General features: G+C 43.6%; 1 protein-coding gene across 2 annotated transcripts in view; it reads left to right on the top strand.

Annotated features, from left to right (window-relative positions):
- The window catches only part of rerea (arginine-glutamic acid dipeptide (RE) repeats a), a 125426-nt gene that overhangs the window by 12834 nt on the left and 92468 nt on the right, over window positions 1–20124 (top strand). Inside the window, exon 2 of one of the 2 annotated variants that reach the window (XM_046055687.1) lies at window positions 12905–12985. The exons of the other annotated variant lie outside the window; for it this stretch is intronic. The gene's annotated coding sequence lies outside the window, so the exon portion shown is untranslated. The remainder of the gene's footprint in view (window positions 1–12904; window positions 12986–20124) is intronic. 2 annotated transcript variants of the gene reach the window in all.

A 20124-nucleotide genomic window follows, 5' to 3' on the forward strand; every position in this document is an offset into this window, starting at 1 on the left:
CCCCCCCCCCCCCCCCCCCATTTTGAAATTAGCTTTATTGGCATGAATGTAATAACAACATTGCCAAAGCATCATATATACACAACATAAGAACAATCAGGCCCATACAGTTGTCTCTCTGTCTCTCGTTATCTCTCGCCTTGTTTCCTCATCCGCCCTCTCCCCCTTTTTCAATCAGGAGTGCACTTTAGTTTCTGTGTAAATATCACAATCACTGATGAGGAAAAAGTGCTTGCATCTCCACAAGGGGAATGGAGGAGCCATTTTGTGTATCACTTATTAATGTGTCTATCTCTTTTTTTCTCTCTCTCTCCCTGTGAACAGTATGGATTTGTTTCCTGTCATGAAGGCAAACATTTAAATCTATCTGCAACATGCAGGGTTTTACCTCCATAATTGTTTAACAGTTTTCTGAGATTTATGTTTTGATTGGATATTTTTTTAATCTAATTATTTTTATTCACAGCTGTTGTTTCTTAAAAAAAATGCTCAATAACATCATCATAAAACAATAAAAATGGGATGTATGATGTGATCCAACCTTTAAAAGTCTGAGATAGCTAGCCTTTTCCTCCTGCCCCTATGGCTTATCCCTTTTTGTTGGTGAGCCACATGGCTCTCTACAGGGCTTAGTCTAATCAGTGCTAAATATTCAGCGGTAGCCCATAGCCTAATCAGCCAGAGCATAATCATTGTCAACCAATTGCATTCCTCTTGACCTCCCAGATGGAGGTAAACTGCACAGCCTCTCCATAGCACCGCCTCAATTACTGCAGCAGTAATGGTGATAAAGAAGACCACAGGCTCAAATGAAAATGGCTGATTGATGTGGACACACATGGCTTATAATTGGATTATAAGGAAGGACGTTAATGGTGTTAGGGGCGCAGTGGTGAAGCAGGATTCAAAACACTGACCAGGTATTTAGTGATTTTCCCCCTACTGCCTCCTCGTCTAATGCAGTTGAGCATCATAACAGGATCCTCGGGGGTATTCTTGGCACATAAAGCACAACCCTCTTGTCCCACCCCTGCTGTAGTGTCAAGGGTGTGTGTGTGTGTGTGTGTGTGTGTGTGTGTAAAATGCTTACGTGAGCTGCCAGTGACTGGCTCTCTTATGCTGGTGACAGCTGTGGGGTCAGAACAAAAAGCTGTCTATTTCCAAAGCAGCAGTCCTCCTGTCCACCACACACACACACAGAATGAGTCAGTGGGAGAATTTGGTGGTTTGGGATATGTCTTTCCTACAGTGCTGAACAAAGCTACCACTATAGCTTATTTTCATTATTGATTGATCTATCAATTATGTTTTCCTAATTTAGTCTCTAGCCTTCCCTTCGCACAGCTCTACGTAATGTCTCAATGTGTTATTTTGTCTGGCCAATGTTAAAAACAAAGGTATTCAGTTTACAATGTAAAAGAGAAAAGCAGCAAATCCTCACATTTTAGAAGCTGTGACTGAGAAATGTTGAGTATTTTTTATTTGAATAGTGAATCACATGATTGACGTATTATAAAATAGTTACTAATGTCTATTAACTAATTGATTCATCAACAGAAGGAGGAGCTGGTCAGTCGTGTTGCTGGGGGGATGTACAGTCAGACTACTCCTCATTTATTTCTGTTTATGCTGAGAGCGTTAAGAGAGGGATGTAATTAATTGACCCTGGCAGCTCAGAGGCACTGTGGTCGAGTCCGTGAGCAGGTGCCGACTGTGCTGCCCACAGTCTCTTACACTAGTCCTCATATCTCTGCCGAGTACCCAGGACTCCCCGCTGACCGATTGGCTCTTGGTAAGTGCAGTGATGCTGGATGCTCGCGCTTGCGTGAGCGGCATAATACCAGCTAATGCCTGAAGGAGTGCTCTCCCCATTTCTATCTTGCCTCTCCCCTCAGCTGCTGTTTAGCCAAGCCTGGCCAGTGCGGAGCAGAGATGAGTGCCTCCTTTTCTACTCTCCCTCTGCTCTGCCTGGCAGTTTATTAAAGGGAATACTAGCTTTTTCCTCGCACCCGGGCGTTTGATTTCGACAGCAGCCGAAGCTGTCATGGCAGATAAAAGGCAGCGGGCCCTAGAATTACGGTGCACACAGCATCTGTATTTACTGCGTCATTCTCCCTCCCTCTGACAAGGGAGGAGGAGAAGAGGAGGAGAAAATGGAGGACAGGCTGCTGCATTCATGTGTCTTTACATTGACATGTCTCATCAGGGAGAGAGGTGGACAGACACTCTACAGTGAAGCCATCAATCAACCCTTTTCAATACGCCTGTCCAGCACACTGTAAAACTCACACATAAAGACTGACAAAGGAAGGCATTATTGCTGTTGTGGACACATTTTTATAAACCCCTCTTTCAGTTGGCTTTGTCAGATGGAGTAAAATAGTTATTGTGGTGTGTTGGCTAAAAATGTCAAGGAAGCGGTTTTATTTTGTTGACTGAGATAATATGTTGATTGATTGTTGCTGGTGCTTTTCAGATTAGCAAGTAACAAACAAATGATCGTATATTTATAAAAAATATATATTAATATTAGTAAGAGGCGCTTTGTTCTCATGGTGGGTGTAATTGATTCCTCAGAGCTTTGCCACTCTTATTTAATCAGATAATTGGTTAGTGATTTTTTATATTTATTTTTTTTTTAATGCTTTCTCGCCGAGGCTCGCCTTAAAAAAACAACTCAACGGAGAGGTCCATTTTCCTGGCAGTATCCCTTATTGAGGCTGTGTGGGTCATGCTAATTTTTCATCTGCATCATTTTATTGAGCTTTAATTAACACAACAAGGATTCGGCGTCCTCCAGTGTCATCCGCTCAGACAGCTAATACAAACTCATTAGCCTAACTCCCCGTAACTCTAAAAGCAAAATATTATTACGCCGTTTTCTGTTTTGGTGGAAATTAGAATTGATTATGTTGATGTATTCATCCACATAAATTAAGGTGTTCAGATCGTATCCTGTAGGCCATTTCATTTGTATAGTATCAGAGGTCTAATTTAAACCTTTATTTAATACATTACAATACAGTCCTGGTGCTAGTTTGCTTAATCTGCCTCAGCAGCGTTTCAAGCAACCAGCTGTCTGTCTTCTCCTTGCGTCTCGATGCTGTAGCCTGTGGTGACAGCAAGACTAATGTATTCATGGCGCCGCCACGGTGAGAGGCATTACTTTACCTTTGCTTAATTGAGGGGAAACTCCCCTGACACCTGCTTAGCACAGCACTAGGCTAGCAGAGCGGCCAAATTCAACCCTAAGAGCGGAGGCCACTGAACCCTGACTGAGAAATAACACAGCCCAAGACCACCCAGGGACTGCTGAGGGGAGAAATGATTTAATAATGTTGATGAGATATTACACCAAACCCTTCCTCCACTGTCTCCCCCTCTCGCTCTCATTACTTCTTACCTGGGTAGGGAGACGTCTAATTCAGTGCCTGGAGGTGTATTTAGATGGGGCTGCTAAATATTTCACACCCTAAAGACAGAGAAGTAAAAGAAGTGAGAGAAAAAGAAGCAAATGGGAGCAACGGGGCCCAAAAAAAAATCAGTGCAGCGGGTTTTGACATGGATTGTGGAGGGAGGTTAGGGAGTGTAGTCGAGGGCAGTCAAGGCAGGCTTGTAATTGGCTGACACCAGAATGTAGCGGTGGATTTGTGTGTGTTTGCGTGTGTGACTGAATGTGTGTGTGTGTGTGTGTGAGAGCAGTCAGACAATATCTGAATACAGTAAGGCCAAATATATCTCTTCAGCCAGACTGCATTGCTTTCAGGGTGTTGATTTGCTGCTATCACCTTACACTTTAGTGAAAGTTGATGTCAAGTACTACAGACACAGTATATTGTTTTCTTTGGGCTCCAATACCAACCCCCCATCCCCACACCCCCACTTCTGCAGTGATACAGGCACGATCATCATCTGAGACTCGGAATGACAGTTCGACTGAGCTCCTGCCTCATTTTTATTCTTTTTTTTTTTAATTGTCCCATGCCCCAGGGACTGCTGGGAGCTAGCTGGGCGGGGCTGAACATTTTCTCCACGGGGGTGAGCAGAGGTGGGTAACCGAACAACTCGCAGTGTCAGGTGCAGGTGCGGAGGAAAGAGATGGAGAGTGGGGCTGACAAGCCAACCTTGGGGAGCCAAGTAGTGGGACGCCATTCACTCAGATCGGAGAAGAGATTGCTTTATATAAGAGGAAAGCAGACAGGAGGCATCCATGACCCGGCTCCAGCACCACCAACTATTGTTGGTTGGACTATTAAGACGCCACTGCTAGAAATGTATGCAAAGAGCACAATGATGTAACAGCAATAGATGTTGGCGCTGTAACTGCATAGTAACCTGTGCTTTCTTGTTCCGACAAGGTTTTTGTCGTTGCAGGACCTGGACTTGTGTATTGCTTCCCCTTTTATCTAGTTTATTCATGGCACTTCCCCTACTGATCTCATGTCTGCTGGACAAAACATCATCCTGATAACATTTCACATCATAACAGCAACAACACTTTCACATAGTTAAGCTTGATGGGTGTGATTAGAGCTGAAACGAGGAATCGACAGAAAAATCAACTGTTAATTGATCAATTGCTTAATTTAAGTAGTTTTTAAGCAAACAGTGTTAAACATTTGATGCTTCCAGCCTTGTTCCCTTGCCTTGTTTTAACATATAAACTGAATTAAAAAACAATTAATAACTTGAGAAAATAGTTGATAATGAAAACCGAATGTATAGTTGCAGCCCTAGATGTGATTTCTACATGGACTACAGCGATTTCACAATTGATCTAATTCTTTGTACATATTTTAATTAGCGGGGTATGTGGGCTACTGATTCCCATTTACATGCAACGGCACAGCCCAATTAATACCTATAGATGCCTCCACCACGTTATGTTGCAACATCCGTTTCCTTTCAGTATTCAGCCTCATGGCACGTTCTTCTGGCATGTTGCTACTGCGTTATAGCCTTTGTACAGATTCTGCAGTAACATTGTGCTTTGTGCTATTCATCTTGCAGCTAGCTGCTACATAAAAGCTGAGTCAAATGGCAGAGCTCGTTTTATCAAGCTGTTGGATTGCTGCAAAACACTGTCAAAGCTTCGTGATTCATCATTCCACTGAGGTGTACGCGTTTCTAAAATGCTGTTGAATAAGTCAATTGGAATGCATTTCTTAATGTGATTATGCTTTCTCTATTACTGTATTTAGGTCAGGTAATTGGAAAAGTATGTTTACACGGCAATTTATCATTCAGAGCATTGTGTCAATTGGATAAATTATTTAAAAATTCCAGTCCTTGTAAACACATACACCGAGCTGATCAGTCTTTCGGTAAAAAAACAAAACAGCATCTGAACAATAGCAGAGCTGTTCAGGGCTGCTGGAATGAAATGTTGGGCAGCCAAGAGGAAGCGGCGGCATGGTTTTGGGTCTTGCTCTTCCTGTGTTGCTGGCACATAGACGTGATCCAGCCAGTCACGCTGGGGTCAGAGGCTCTAAAATAGCCCAAAGGGGATTCGGGCTACACTGATAGCATACCTGCTGTTACCCAGAGATGTTATCCAACTGCAATCCAGCCCAGGCTCCCTCCCAGCTGCTGTGCTCTGCTTTGGATTGTTCTGCAATACCTCACGCAGAGATGGAGTGGGGCCATTATACCTCTGGCTCTGTAACACTCTCTGCAGACACACAGACGCACGCACGCACGCACGCATGCGCGCACACACACACACGCACGCACACAAACCAGATTGCGCTGTCACCGCATAAAGCTTCACAGCTGCAGCACCGGCACGTTGGCTTTTTGCAAAGGGTTAGAGTTGACTGCAAATTACAGCTGGTGGCCGACCAAGGCCCCGTGATGGATCTCAATGCACTCTCGATTGAGTTTACCCACACACCTGCACCCCCACAGACGCGAGAGACAGTAGCACAGCCGAGAGCACACAGCCATTTTGTAACACCTGAAGGAACTTTCCCCTCCCCTCCCTATATGAGGAATAGATGAGGTGGTGCCATTAAGTGAATTTGCTGTTATTTCCCCAGGCTCTTAGCTGAAGATGTCAAACCTCAGCCACGGAGGCAGCCAAGGATGACTGCCGACTCAGGCGGAGGCAAACACACGCGCCACACACTCACGCCACGCACATGATCAGCTTTCATGCTTCTGTGTAATTTATCAAATTGCTTGGGCATGTGATGAATGGGCCCAGATCTGTAAAGGAAAAAAAGACATTTATTTTGCATTAGGTTGTTGTTGTTATGCCCGTGGAACAGCTTAGAAATGAATTACAGTAAATGGTAAACATCGCATTCACATTTTCTGAAACAACAATAATTCAGTAGGGCTAATTGCTTTGTAGTTTCAGAGACTACACTTGAAAGATTGCAGAAGTGGAATCGGCTGGTTAAACAAAAACTGTTCAATCCTATTACTTATACTAGAGACTACTATATTCTCTTAGCGTGTGGAATGAGCAAGTAGGCTTAATGTTCTCTGCATTTTCCCACAAATGCCCGCACTCACATCCTCACTGTACAAGAGGCTGGTTCTCTCCTGGTGATTTGTCACAGTTCCCCATTGTATTACACACCACCTCTCCTTCACACTCCAACCCCCCCCCCCCCCCCCCCCCCCCACACACACACACACACATCCCTCGCTCCCTAAATCATTTCTTTACATGTGTGTGGGTGCCCCCTCTCACTGTGATTCTGATACTTCATAACGGCAGGAGGAAATTGAGCTGACCTTGAGGCTGCCGAGTTCCTTTATAATGCTGATGTATGGGACTGTGGGCGCAGGCAGCCAGTAAGTGAGAGGCATGTTTTTATTTGCCGGGGAGCAGGCCCCAGTGTCAGGACACATAACAAGGTTCATTTCTCGCCCACTCGAGCTAGCTACCATGCCGGGAAGCTTTGTGTCAAGCATTCAAGTCCACTAGGTGCAATGAGATAACTTCTGTTATGAATAGCTGCTATATAAATACATTTGAATTGAATAGGTGTGATTCACCTGCATTTGTCTTTGTATACTGGAACAGGTTGCATTATGCTGCCTAAAGGGTGATAATAGGGCAAATCCACGCAGTTAACCCTGTGGATAGATTTGTCCTCACTAAAATATGATTTAGATGCTGTTACTGTTGCCATGGCCCTTATCTCAAGGTTGGAGTAGTGATGGATTCGTACAGGTCTGTTCCTGACCAGTTTGCGTTTTGTCGAGCGGGTGACTGGGCAATCATTTAAAATATGATATAGTCTTTTTGACAACCTTATGTCTTCCCGGCTTTCATTGATTTCATTATTTGTTCGGCGTACATGTCCCACTTTCTTCTCCTCTGCAGCTCTCCCCTCATCAGCACAATCAGCTGCCTCCTAACACAATCAGGCTGCTCTCAAATTACGGTCATGATTGAGACGAAGTCGGTGGCAGCAAAAGACGATAGGGCTTATGATTCAAGCACGAAACACCATTCAGGAGGCGGACATGATGTATTAATATCTGTAACATATACCGCAATCCGATGCAATAGCCCTGCAATAAATAGCACCTTGTGATGATGCTTGGAAGATGCATTTTTATGAGAGGCGTTGATTCAGCTCTGCGGCACTTTTGAAGCTCGGCTCGTTTTGTTTTATTGATTTGGATATTGTCAGCTGTTTTTTTTTTCCTTGTCTACAAACAACAATATTGGATTAATATCTATACCACAGCCAAAATTAAACTAGGGCTGCACAATCATAAATTTTTCTACTGCTTATTTTCTTGATTAATCAATTAATCATTAAATCTATAAAATGTCAGCAAGTTGTGAAGAATGGCCATTGACAAGTTCCCAGAGCCCATGGGGACATTTACCAATGTCTTGTTTTGTTCGACCAACAGTCAAATACCCAAAGATAATTCAGATCACTAACCAAGCAGGGTGAGAAAACCAGAACATCCTCACAAGTGAGAAGCTAAGACCAATGGATTTTAATCGATTAATTGTTGCACATAAACTGATTGTTTAATCGACTACTTGTTGCAGGTCTAAATTTAGCATTAATCTTCACAAAGTAGTTTGCATGGCTTATTTATTAGTTCAGATTGTCGTTGTCGATGCCTTGTTGAATGTATTAAGTCCTTATCAGAACTACTCTGTAGTCTTACCTACACACATGTCAACGTTCACTTTCACTGATTGCATAATCAGATAATATAATACAAAATCAAATCTCACCCCATGCTGTGCCGTAGGATAGAGGAAGTGTTATGTGTTCCTGTTACAAACTCAAAATGACTCACTATAGTCATGTTGTCCTTAGTCATATGTTTCAAGATGAACTGTTTTAAATGTCATAGTGCAAAATATTATAAATTTTGATCACACTGTGCTCTGAGTCTGATTCAGAGATGCTCACAAGTCCAAGTCAAGTCTCTGTGCAAGAGTCCAAGTCAAGTCTCAAAGTCTTTGAGCCAGAGCCAGTAATGTGCAATGCAATTAATGACAGCTTATTAACTACTGTAATTCAGACTCTCAAACCCAGTGTAACGTTACTAAATAAAACTGTAACATTGCATGATCAACAATAACCTGTTTTTCACTAACGGAGCACAACCATGTAACCTAATGTACAATGCGTCTACAACTAATGACAGCTTATAAACTACTGTAAGTCAACACACACCCCAGACTCTCAAACCAAGTGTAACGGTGATCAATGTAATGTTTGCAGTCAGCGTTAATAATTAACGTGATGGCAGCCAGCGGGACGTAAATGATTATGTTAATCGACCACCACAAATTTGGCAACTAAACAAACGCTCATTCCTCTTTTCATAACGCAGTCGAAGTTAACTTCCCATAGGTCGTAGCTGAAGCAAGCTAACGTTAGATGGCAAATGCTGAGCTAAACATGTTTACTCACCACCTATTTTGCGTTCAGCGCTTCTTTGTGTGGGTCTAGTTGTATGAAGTTTTAAAGCCAAAGTTAATAATGAATGGCACAGCTCCTGCCGGTTTTTGTTGTCCTCTTACGTGTGGCCACGCGCAGCTGATAGCGACTAGGTGTTATGTAGGCAGGTTATAGATAACGGGGGGAGGGGAGTAACACCGAGCTCATCAGATGTTTCCTAAAAATAAAACAAAAGACTCGAGTCCCCATCTCCGGTCTGATTTACTATGATGATGCTTTTCCATCTTCCACAAGGGCGAATTGGCCTTCAGATGTTGAACAAACCAATGTACATTTGCACAGTGTCTAAGTTACAACACATTTTCTGTACTTGCAGGCTCATTGCTGGTTACATGATTTTCAAATAAAACCACTGGCGCGACTTTTGACACTGACAAAGGGACAATAGAAACATTACACAAGTGTTCATTTATTCCGAGTTGGTCAGGAATGTTAAATAGTAATTTAAGCCCTAATTTGGAGCTTTGTGTGCAGCGGTAGTGGCTGTGGTTGACATTAAGATGAGTGGAGGAAGCTCATCAGCCCTGCCAACTCGGCTTACTTTTCATATGGCACAGATCCACTTGCCTAACCCCTTGTCTGGATGCTGCACTCAAACAGGCAAGGACCCAATTCATTCACTGCCCATCCAATTGACTGTGTGCAAAAATATGTTTTAGCAGCTTAACAGCGGCAGACCAATCAATTGATCCAGATTTTGCCGTCCATTGATTTTGGCATACCCTGGGTCCAGACAATTACAGTGCATGTATGATAATGATATCATTAGCAGCCCGTGGGCCCATCTATTGGGGCGGGGGAACGCTTGTAAAAACCACCCGAACCATGCATAGAAACATTTGCGCTGCCAAAAGCTGGAGAGAATGTTCCAAATCTGCTTTGCAAATGCCTCCCTGTCACTCTCCCCTCTCCGCCGCCCCACAGTAACAGTAGCGTGGTAGAGCGGCGGGCAAGGCTGCTGGTGCTGCTGACTGGCATTCTGTGCGTTGATGAATGTGCCGGCCTGACTGCTCAATGTGCTTACCTAATAGGAGCTGCTCTACTGTCACACCGAGTTTCTCCGTCTCTCTCTCTCTCACTCACCTCACCCCACCCTTGTCTTTTTTTTCGGAGGTAGTGAGGAGAGAGTTCCACTTGGCTAGACACTGCAGCCTCCACACTCTGTTTCTCAAAGGTTAATGGAGCTGCCTCACAGCGCACACTAATCATCAGGTAATCGCTATCGTTTGGCTTGATAGGTGGTTCAGGTCAGCCATAATGACCAGTGCAGCCATTTTGGATGAGGGAGTCAGGTTGCTGCTGGTTGCCAAATATGGTCGCCAAGCTGACTTAAGATGACGATAGTGCTTCTTGTTCCATGATCCTATTGGGTTTATCCATTTTTTTTCTCCCCCTATGCCTCTGTGCATTTTGCCTAGCGATGTACAGATAATTATTTATTTAGCTTTTGGAATCACATCCTAACACACTTGACACCCGCCTCTTACAGTATTGAAATAGTGAAGATGCAGCACAGGCTATTTTTGGTTTCTTCATGTTGTGCCGTGGAGGTGTTTGAAGTGGTTAGCCTGAGCCTGGTGTTAAAATAGTGGCTTTTCTGTTGAGCATGTGGTGGACAACCAGAGACGCTGACAGACTGAGAGGCGGACTAGAGTCATGAAAGTGAAGCGCTTGTCTTTGATGTCAGCCAGCTTCCTAAGGGCCATGGTGGTCGGAGGGGATCGGGCTTTTCAGCATAGGATTTTGGGATTGTCGCGTCGAAAAGGTCTCTCCGGGGCTGAGTGAATTTTAGCGTTTGTCTGTGAGCGCACACATAATCACATACTAAGACTTGAGACCAGGCAGCTAAAGAAGGACAGGCAAATTTGTCTTTGTCATCATGCACATCCCCCCGTGGTGCTCACATCTAATATCCCTCATACCGCAGAGCATGGACGTGATCTTGCTCTCACACGAGGACACATACTACAATATAGGAATGGACATTTCTAGGCCTGTTGAGCTTGTTGAGCTTGTTTAGCTCTGCTGTGACTAGTGGGAGATAACTTGATGGATGGGCAGTTTGTTAAAGGAATGATGTTGCATGCCTTGTGCTGTTTGGATACAGCCTCTAGGCCGAGATATGAGCAGATTAAAATAGAGATAGGTTAGACACAGACTGATTTTTGAGGGCTTAAAAAAACAACAAAAAAAAACAACCCTCAATACAGATGAGTCCGTGTGTGTGTGTGCTTGATGGCCTGTCACCGTGGAAATCCCAGAGTGTCTGAAGGGATTGCAAAATCAATGTGAGCTATTCATACATGGATCTAATCCTCAGATTTACTGCCATTTAATCTGTGGTTATAGTGGAGCTCTGATGGCTCTAATGCCGTCAAACAGATGTCCCTGCTCAGACACCCAGGTTAGGCTGCACCTGGTGACACCATTGAGCCCTGGCACTAGGTGACCCGCATCACATTTCATCTTCTCCTCGGGTGGCAACTGTTGTATAAAAACACGCATTATCATTATTAAAGTGTCATGGGGCATCTAAAAGAAATTCTAGCCAAATGTTGGCATCAAACACCTGTGACCCCCGAAATGTTCTTTGGCGAGTTTGATCGTGTGTGTCAATTTAAATTTCATGTGCTTATCTGGATGGTTGTTGTTGTTGGTATTTGTGCGATTTTTGACAGCATACCTTGCTTGCTGTGCTGTTGAACAGTGCCGAGATTACACAGACAGAAATACTTGGATTTTATTCACTGCCCACTTGGAGTTATTTTCAAATTCAAAAAGGAACAGACCATTTCACTTAAAAATGCAGGCTGAATTCAGGAGGCATCAGAAGCAGGGAATGAATAATAGCAAACTATCATTTTACACATCTGGTAAATATGTAGGGATGCTGCCTTGTTCTACACATAGTCATCATTCAGTGCCCTATATATTTATTAGTTGCTCATCATTTTAGCCTGTTTGTGATGTGTCCTTATAGTTTTCAGAGCTATATTACATACACACGTTATACTATATATTATTCGAAACCTTGTTGACAGATTTTCATCATTCATTTGGTTTTGCAACAGTAATAGCCACCAAGAAGTGGCAAACTATCAAGCCAAATGAACAGACTGAAGTAATTGATGGATGATAATGGACTACTATGAACAGTTTTCATATAAAAAATGACACAGCTGTAAAAGAATCACAATTTTTATGACTGAGTTGTTGTCAAAATCTAGATGTGTACCCAACAAGGAATTTGGATTGCAAGACCCCATATATGACTGCAAGCACACACGCAGGGCAGAAATGCTCACACAAACCCATCTGCAGTATTAAAACGCTTACATTGAAATGTAGCAGATTGAGTGTGTGTGTGTGTGTGTGTGTGTGTGTTGCATTTCTGGTTGTTAAAGAGAGTAAATGCAGGGAATCTCTGCGCGGATGCTGAATGTGAAATGTCAATGTTATTGAACAGGTGCTGCGAGGCAGAGCTGTGATGTTTTTATTTCCAAGCTCTTGTCAAGCAAGGCAGAGAAGAGAGGGCTCATGGGATAATGGGGGAGGTTCAGGGGTGGGGGACTATGTGTGTTTCTTTGTGCATGTGTGTTACTGTTTTACTGTGTGTGTGTGTGTGTGTAGCAGGAGTGCCTAGATCTGTGCGTATCCAGAGAGGTTTATTGAGAAGAGGGAAATGAATACTGGCTTAGAATAAACGCTCACAATCTCCTCATAGAAATTGTTAACTGAACTGCGAATGGTATTATTTTTCTCTGTGCACCTTCATGTTTTCCAGTGCCTATAATTCACCACGTGTTGTTCAACATGATGCCAAATATGGCAGCCGTCCTCACCCATGCGTACACCTCTGCTGTCAAGCTGTTATCACCTCGTTTGTGCCGTTTACACATCATTCATATTTTTCCCCTTGTCCTTTGTGTGTGTCTGTGTTTCCCCTTCAGTTTTTCTCTTGCAGACTGTCGTTGTGTCAATACTTGTTGAGAGGCAGTGTGGCAGTGAGCTAGGAGGTGAATGCAGTCAAGGTTAGTCAACAATGCTTCGTGACACTGGAGTGCTGACTAACACAGCGCTTTGCCTCTGCCCTAACCCCCTCTTCTTACCTTAAAAATGTGGACCATGATCATGTTCTCTACCTGCCCTTTGTTCTCTCAGACTGTGTTCCTCGACATCATCATCCTCCTCCCCCCTCTAAGCCATTTTCTCTAATTTCTTTGCCGCTGGAGAGAACAAGCCTGACAGCACTCAGTTCAATTCAGTTGAATAGGCTTTATTGGAGTGACACATGACATGTGTGGCCAAAGCACAATTACAGTTATGAAAGACAATGGAATGACATTCACCCCTCAACTGCTAGCTCATGTGTTTGTGCCTTTCCCCTTCCTTTACAGCCAGTGCAACGTCAACGTCATGCCTTTAAGCCACTGATCTACCGATCTTTCTCAATGCGGTTTCACTTGCACTTTTAATTCCAGTGAACGCATGTGGAAATGTGATTACAGTCTTGCAATTTGCACTCCCTTCCCCAGCCATTTATAAAAAAAATAATAATAACAAAAGGTGCAAGAGTGAGGGCAGCGCCTATCTGAATGTCCACAGCAGCAGTGGAGAATCCAGTCATGATATGGAGAGGGCTGCAGTTCAAAGCCGACGACAGGTTACTTAATGAGTTTGGTAATTGGCTTGCTGTGGCCTCCGTGCGCATCCCTGGCATGCTGCTGATGTGTGCAGGAACAGAGAGAGCCACTGCTTGCACTCCCTCCTTTGCTCGACCCATCCATCTTTCCCTCCATCCGTCCCTCTTCCACGAGCTGGCTTAAAGGAGGTAATGCTGCATCAAGCCTGCGCTCTCCGTTCCCCCACCATTCCTATTACGAAGACAGCATGCTGTATGTTAGGTCTCCACTCTGCTCAATATCAAATATCAACAGCGTCTCTCATTCCCCCAGTGTTTCCCCCACATGGTCGCTATCTTTTACGCGCACGCTCCCTTCCTTCCACACATCTATTATATGTTAGATGCTTCATGCATTATGCAGAATATGTGCATCCAAACAAGCAATTTGCTGAATTTCCAGCTCACCACTTCTGGGTAGCAATTCTGTGTGTCCACAACTGCATAATGAAAAACACACTTCCATGCTCAGTTGATTCACAAGTCCAAACAATAAAGACAAAGAGTAGCAGGCTTGCTGTGTAATCATAAATGACACCAAACATATTATTCTCAGATTTCAGCACATTATCTCCTCTCCAGAGACATCAAAGGGACAGCTATTCTTCTTGTCTCGTTGCTGTTTAATAATGTGTGGTAGGAGGGGGAAAAACGGCATCACATCTGGTTTAAATCTCATTAACTCGCTTGTTAAATTATAGTGATCATAGTTTTTCGGGGTGGAATCTAAAATGACCTTCATGGTTTAGTTGTAATTGAGAATGGTATTGTGTTTAGTCTGGATTGTTAATTGCTTTGTTTGTTTATAATAAGCCTGTAGATCTAGTGCCTCTGGTCCTCTGCACTAGTGAGGCGAACCCAATATATATATATATTCTGGCTAATAAGCGAGCTTCCCACCTATTCCCATTAATTTCCATTTTGTACCTTTAAAAAGCCATAAATAAAGCCTGCATGCATTAGCAAATGTAGCCGTCTCCAGTTGCAAGACTGCTGCCAAGCTTTTTATCTACTCCCACAGTGGAATGGTTGATTCTGAACACTGTAGGGGTTGGAAGGCCAAAGCACAGCTAAGTGGCTCCTCTTGACCCCAGTACTGATCTCCAAAACTGACTGCGCACAGACAGATTTTTACCCATTCGCTCCCACAAAAAAAGTCTAATCTCATAACACAGCCTCAACACCCTGTCTGTGCACTGTCTCTTTGAATAACACATCTTTTTTCTCACCGCACCCGGTGCTGACATGCTGACCGTACATTTGCCTCTGAAATTACTTCTCTCTGCTATTACTCATGCCAAAATGGAAATAAATAAAAAAAGGGGATGTGAGGAAAGTGACTTGGTAAAATTTAAGATGTGAAAAATTAGCCTGAATGACTTGAGAATTGTGTTCCTCTGATCTGTAATGGATGTGCTTATTCTCGTTATCACTATCTATCTGTAAACTAGATGGCTGAATCATTAGCTTACACACTTGAGAGTAGCCAAGTATGACCTGAGGAGAATAATAGATTTCTGAAGAAGCATTGGTACTGGAGGAAGGAGAAAAAAAAGAAAAACAAAAGATATAGCCTTGTGTGCCATTGGGGCCATATTGAGCATCTTTATACACATGACATGAATTATTCTGTAGGGAGTTCATATTTTGTTTTACACATCATAAGCATCTTCTCCCCCACTCCACCTCCTCTTTTAGCACAGCAACAGCACAAAGCTGCACTCCCACTCTTCGTCCATAGGGTGGCAGTGTATGGAGGTGAGACAGCCATGTGCTCTGTGTGAAATGGAGCAGTCACTGGCTATTTGAGCAAATTAGCTTTGGAGACAGTAACCACACAGGAATCACACACCCCAACCGCCACTCTCTCTTATGTTTTCATCACCACAGGCTCCATTTGCTTTGCACACTGCTGATCACTTTTAAACAGTTTTTCACCCCTGCTGGAATAGGACTTTCCTAGCTGGATCCAGAGCTAAGCATCAGACACATGTACTGTTTGTTTATCTTGCTGTGTCTTTGTTCACAAAAGGATATGCCTGAAATGTAAACTTCCTCTTTTCGCCACAGCCCTGCCCTCGCTCTGTTGGCCCTCTTGGAAATAGTCTCATTCCCCGGAGTCTGTCCTCAGTGCAGCCACGGCAGGCTGAACTGTTCTTTTATTCAGATGAATGAGGCCCTGTTTTTGCCTGGAGAATAAGACAGACAGTCCGTGAGAGAGCTTGAAGAATGTGGAAAATCAGGGCATTAGTGAACATCTAAGGTATTACACGTGTGCGTTTGTTTGTCTGTTTTCACTTTCTATATGAGGTCTTGGCCATACACAGTTGGTTGATTATTTTCTGGTTCATAAGCATTTCACAGTCTGATTTTCCTTTTACCTTAGCCTCTTTCTTCATTTCAGCAAGCTGTGATGTAATGGAAACTGTCGCCCTCTCTGTGTGAATACAGACGTAGTGTGAGTAGTGTTTGTTTTTTGTGCCGGTACATACCAAAGTTGACGAATGAACAATCAGGTCTTGCTGTATTTTATAAAGAGAAAATGCTGTGCTTCCTCTCACTAACATTTGATCAATTTGTCTGCCAGGTGGCAGCTACTTCCATCTGGAATGAGATTTACTTACATTCATTTTTTTTTTCATGTGCAATAGTTTTACCAAATGGCTGCTGCAAGCAAGTTTCACTCTCTTGAGTAGCTTGTGTAGCTTGGCAAAGAGATTAGACATATGTAGCCTACAAGTGTCTTGGTTTTCAGAGTGTTGCGAGGCAGCCAAATGTGACTGTGAATAGCTATGTAAACAAGATAGCTATGTGAGGCTAGACCTTGCACTGATTGCCTAAAGTGAAATACCATTCCCTGGCTTCTCTCACATTTTTACAACTGTGTTAATGATCGCAAATAAAGGCTTGCTAGGTAGCAGCTTAATTACTTGCTGTCTGTTTGGATTGTCTCCAAAGGACATTTTGATTTTCACTTAGTCTCTCGTCACCTTGATAGGGGCAGTTTGCTTGTGTGGCCTACTGTTTAACAATCCATTTTTCTTGTTTAGATGTAATGGAATTTTTACCCTGTCGAGCACGGTTCTTTTCAGCAAAAGCAATAGTCCTTGAAAACTGTGAATCTCCATATCCACAAGCGTGTAGTTAACCATATTTAGTTGAGCAATTTCCTTGAGTTACTTTGTTGGGAGATTGGAGAGGATTGTTTTATTGCTTCCCCTTCTCTCAACCCCCTCCAGGCAAAGTCTGTGTTTTAATTAGTCGTGTAAGACCCTTTCCCTTTGGATTCCCCCAACTTGTAAAGTGCTCTCTTAAGAATCCATGAAGGCTAAAAAGGGCAATGAATGATTTGAAGGCAGCTTCTTTTTTTTATTTTTACTTTGCCTGCCTGCCTGCCAGCAGAGGGGGGGGGGGAGGGGGGGGCTATCAGCACTTGCCGTCAGCATGAGGAACAGTAACTTCAAGAGGCAGTCACACAGAGTCTTTGTTCTTTATGGATTTAGTATGTGTGGCGAAGAGAATCACTGCTTTAAAGCCCCATCTGGAAAGGCACTGTTCAAGTTTCTAATATGATGAGAACAGCTCCTGTAGATAATACCTGCCTGAGAATGGTAAAATGGTCTCAAGGTTCAATCTAGCACATCTGTTTTTTTTCCTGTCCGCATTATGTTTTGGCAGCAGAGACGTTAGCTTGTTACACTGTAGAGATTTAGTCATGTGTTAAAGTTGAGCTTCTGAAGTACCCCCCCCCCCCCCCCCCCCCCCCCCCCCCCCCCCCCCCCCCCCCCCACTGCCGCCGCCGTCACAACCTAACCCCTCCTCTTGGTTTACAAGTCTGTTTTCTTCTCTCAATCCCTTTTTTCCTTCAACTTGTCTGCTCATCCCTAGTGAATGTATTAAATGAAGTTACTAGATATGAGTGCTTAAGAGGCCAGGGCCTCGGAGGCTTGCCAAAGTCTCTCACAGGCTTGGCTCAGTCATCCATGTCACTTTTTTCTGTTGTTTCAGCTACTGGCTGACTCGCTTGTATTGCCAAGCACTTTCTCTCTTTCTCGCTTGCTCTCTGTGTTTGCTGCCTCTGAGTGGCTTGTTTTTCTCCAGTGTGGAGAAATCAGGCTAAAGCAAACAGTGTGTGTCAGCCACAGCTTTTGTTAAGTATTCATTTTTAATGAGCGTAAGTGGCTACAGAATCCTATAAACCATAAATGGAGTAGTCAGACTGGGGAGGAAGGAGGAGGGGGGCATGTCGGCCTTTGATTCAGTGGCAGTTTTTTTTTGTTTAGTAACACTTGTACTAATTATGTTTGATGTGGATGAAGAAAACATATTTCAAAATGATAGTTTGTGTTGCTTTATTGTGCCATTTCCCTCTCCTTATACGCCCCTCTGGTTTAGTTAGCTCTTACAAGGAATTGTTCTCCTTTTTAATAATCTTTAGGAAAAAGCACGTCACAGAAAGGTGTCATCTTTTTCCTTCGAGCAGCTCTGTTAGATTTCATTCCCTCTGAATTCAGAAAGAGGCACCAAGTAACCAGTTTTTGTTCTGTCGTGATCGAAGGCGCTGTAGCTATAGAGAGAGGGGGGGGGGGGGGGTGCTAAGGGAAAAGGTATTGTGATGGGCCGTTTGAATGCTGAACAGAATTGAATAGACACAGTCAGCTTCCCAGATACATGCTTAGGCCTGTAGAATGTGGAGTGCTTTGCTTGTAACTGCACCGGTTGTCTCCTTTCATTATCAGTTAATGGTGCCCAACTTGACAGAGCCATGTGATAAACAGAGGAGCTGTGAAATCCTGGAGGTGGAGTTCTCGTCTGCCTGATAATGGGATCTCATCTGCCAGGGAGGGCAGCCTGCCCCGCCAGCCAATCCAGCTTTGCTTTCCCTTTAGAGAGGATTCACTGCACTCACCCTCCACTGCTGTCTTGGCCCAACTTGTGCCTCACCAAAACCTACTGAAAAATGTTGGTATTTGCCTGGCTTCATCTTCTTTTAACACGATAGAATATTTTTGGGAGCCTGGAATATCGGCTTTCATCGCACCAGAAAAACACAGAGACGTGCATTTCCGCCTCCTTATCAATCTTGGAGTCTTTAAATGTTTGTGTAACTCAGGAATGGAAGGCAGACTGCGTGTGTGCCAATATCATAAACATTGACCTTGTGAAATGTATACATACTGTGATGGGGGGGGGGGGCACTGCTTCTCAGGAGAGTTGCTTCAGGGGCTGGGAAAGGTTTTATCAGCACTTTGTTGCACAGCAGCCGCCCCCCCCCCCCCCATCCCCGAAATGAAGAAGACAACCAACATGGTTTTGCTGCACAATGAAGGACCCCCTGCACACACCAGCCTCAACTCAATTGCTATTGATCCATGATGTCTGTCTCCCCTGCTGCCCTTGTTTGGCTTTAGTGCAAAAAAAGAGCCCAATGCGCAAATTATTTGCTTTCATTAATTGGATTTTGACAGTGATCCATATCATGTTTAAGACAATGAAAATGTGTCAAGCTACTGGCTCAGTGAAATGGAAATCATCCTATTAATTTACAACTTAATGCAGTCAATCTTTCTTTCCACACTCCTTTAGTGTGTGTGTGTGAGAGAGAGAGAGGGGGGTTGTCAGATTTGGTTATTTTTCCATTGGTAGCATTAAGATAAAAGAGAAAACTAACAGTAATGTACATTTTCTGTTTCAAAAACGAGCACTGAGACCTTGGGAAATAACCAGGATTACATTTGATGTGGTGTGCAGGCTAGCCATTAAACTCAGCCTCCCAAATATTGCTAATGGACTGTTCACATCATCATCCCCGCTCGTTGCTGTCGTTTTTTTAATGGGTGGGGTGACTAATTAATTCATTATCCCAAAATGCAAATGAGCTCCACAAGCCTGAGCAGCATTCAGTCCGCTTTTACCCTCTTGTGCGTTTTTTTCAGCAGATGCATACACTAATGTTTTCAGATATAAATCAGCGGGTGTCGTTCTTTTTTTATTATTATTTTTTTTTTTTATTTAGTCTAACCATTAAAATGTGGCATCGGCGTGTGAGAAAACATGTCTAGGCTATTGAGCCCTTATTTAAAAGGCACCAGTACTACCAGCTTTCATTGTCTCGCTTTAGTGTTTAGCCACATTCCCACAAGCGGTTACAATTGATCGGCTGATGACGGTCGCTCGGGCCGCCGTGCACCGAGCTTCCTGGTGCAGTTTGTTAGCAAACACCCGGTGCCACGCTGCCTTTTCCTACAGGGCTGCCATCAATCAACAGCCCCATTGGCGTCCCACCCAACCACCCTTTGCCACCCTTTTGTCCCTGACGATTATTTGAATCCAGTCCATGTTTTTGTTTCGCTCGGATTTTTTTTTCTCCTCTTTTTTGTTGAGTGTGGTCGGGGTAATTCTCCTTCACTAGTGTCTGGATAAAGAAAGACTAGGTCAGCCATGTGGATGCGTCTGTTGAACAGCTGAAGGGGGGGGGGGGGGGGTACC

Source organism: Micropterus dolomieu, linkage group LG08, assembly GCF_021292245.1.
Source record: "Micropterus dolomieu isolate WLL.071019.BEF.003 ecotype Adirondacks linkage group LG08, ASM2129224v1, whole genome shotgun sequence".
Taxonomy (NCBI): domain Eukaryota; kingdom Metazoa; phylum Chordata; class Actinopteri; order Centrarchiformes; family Centrarchidae; genus Micropterus; species Micropterus dolomieu.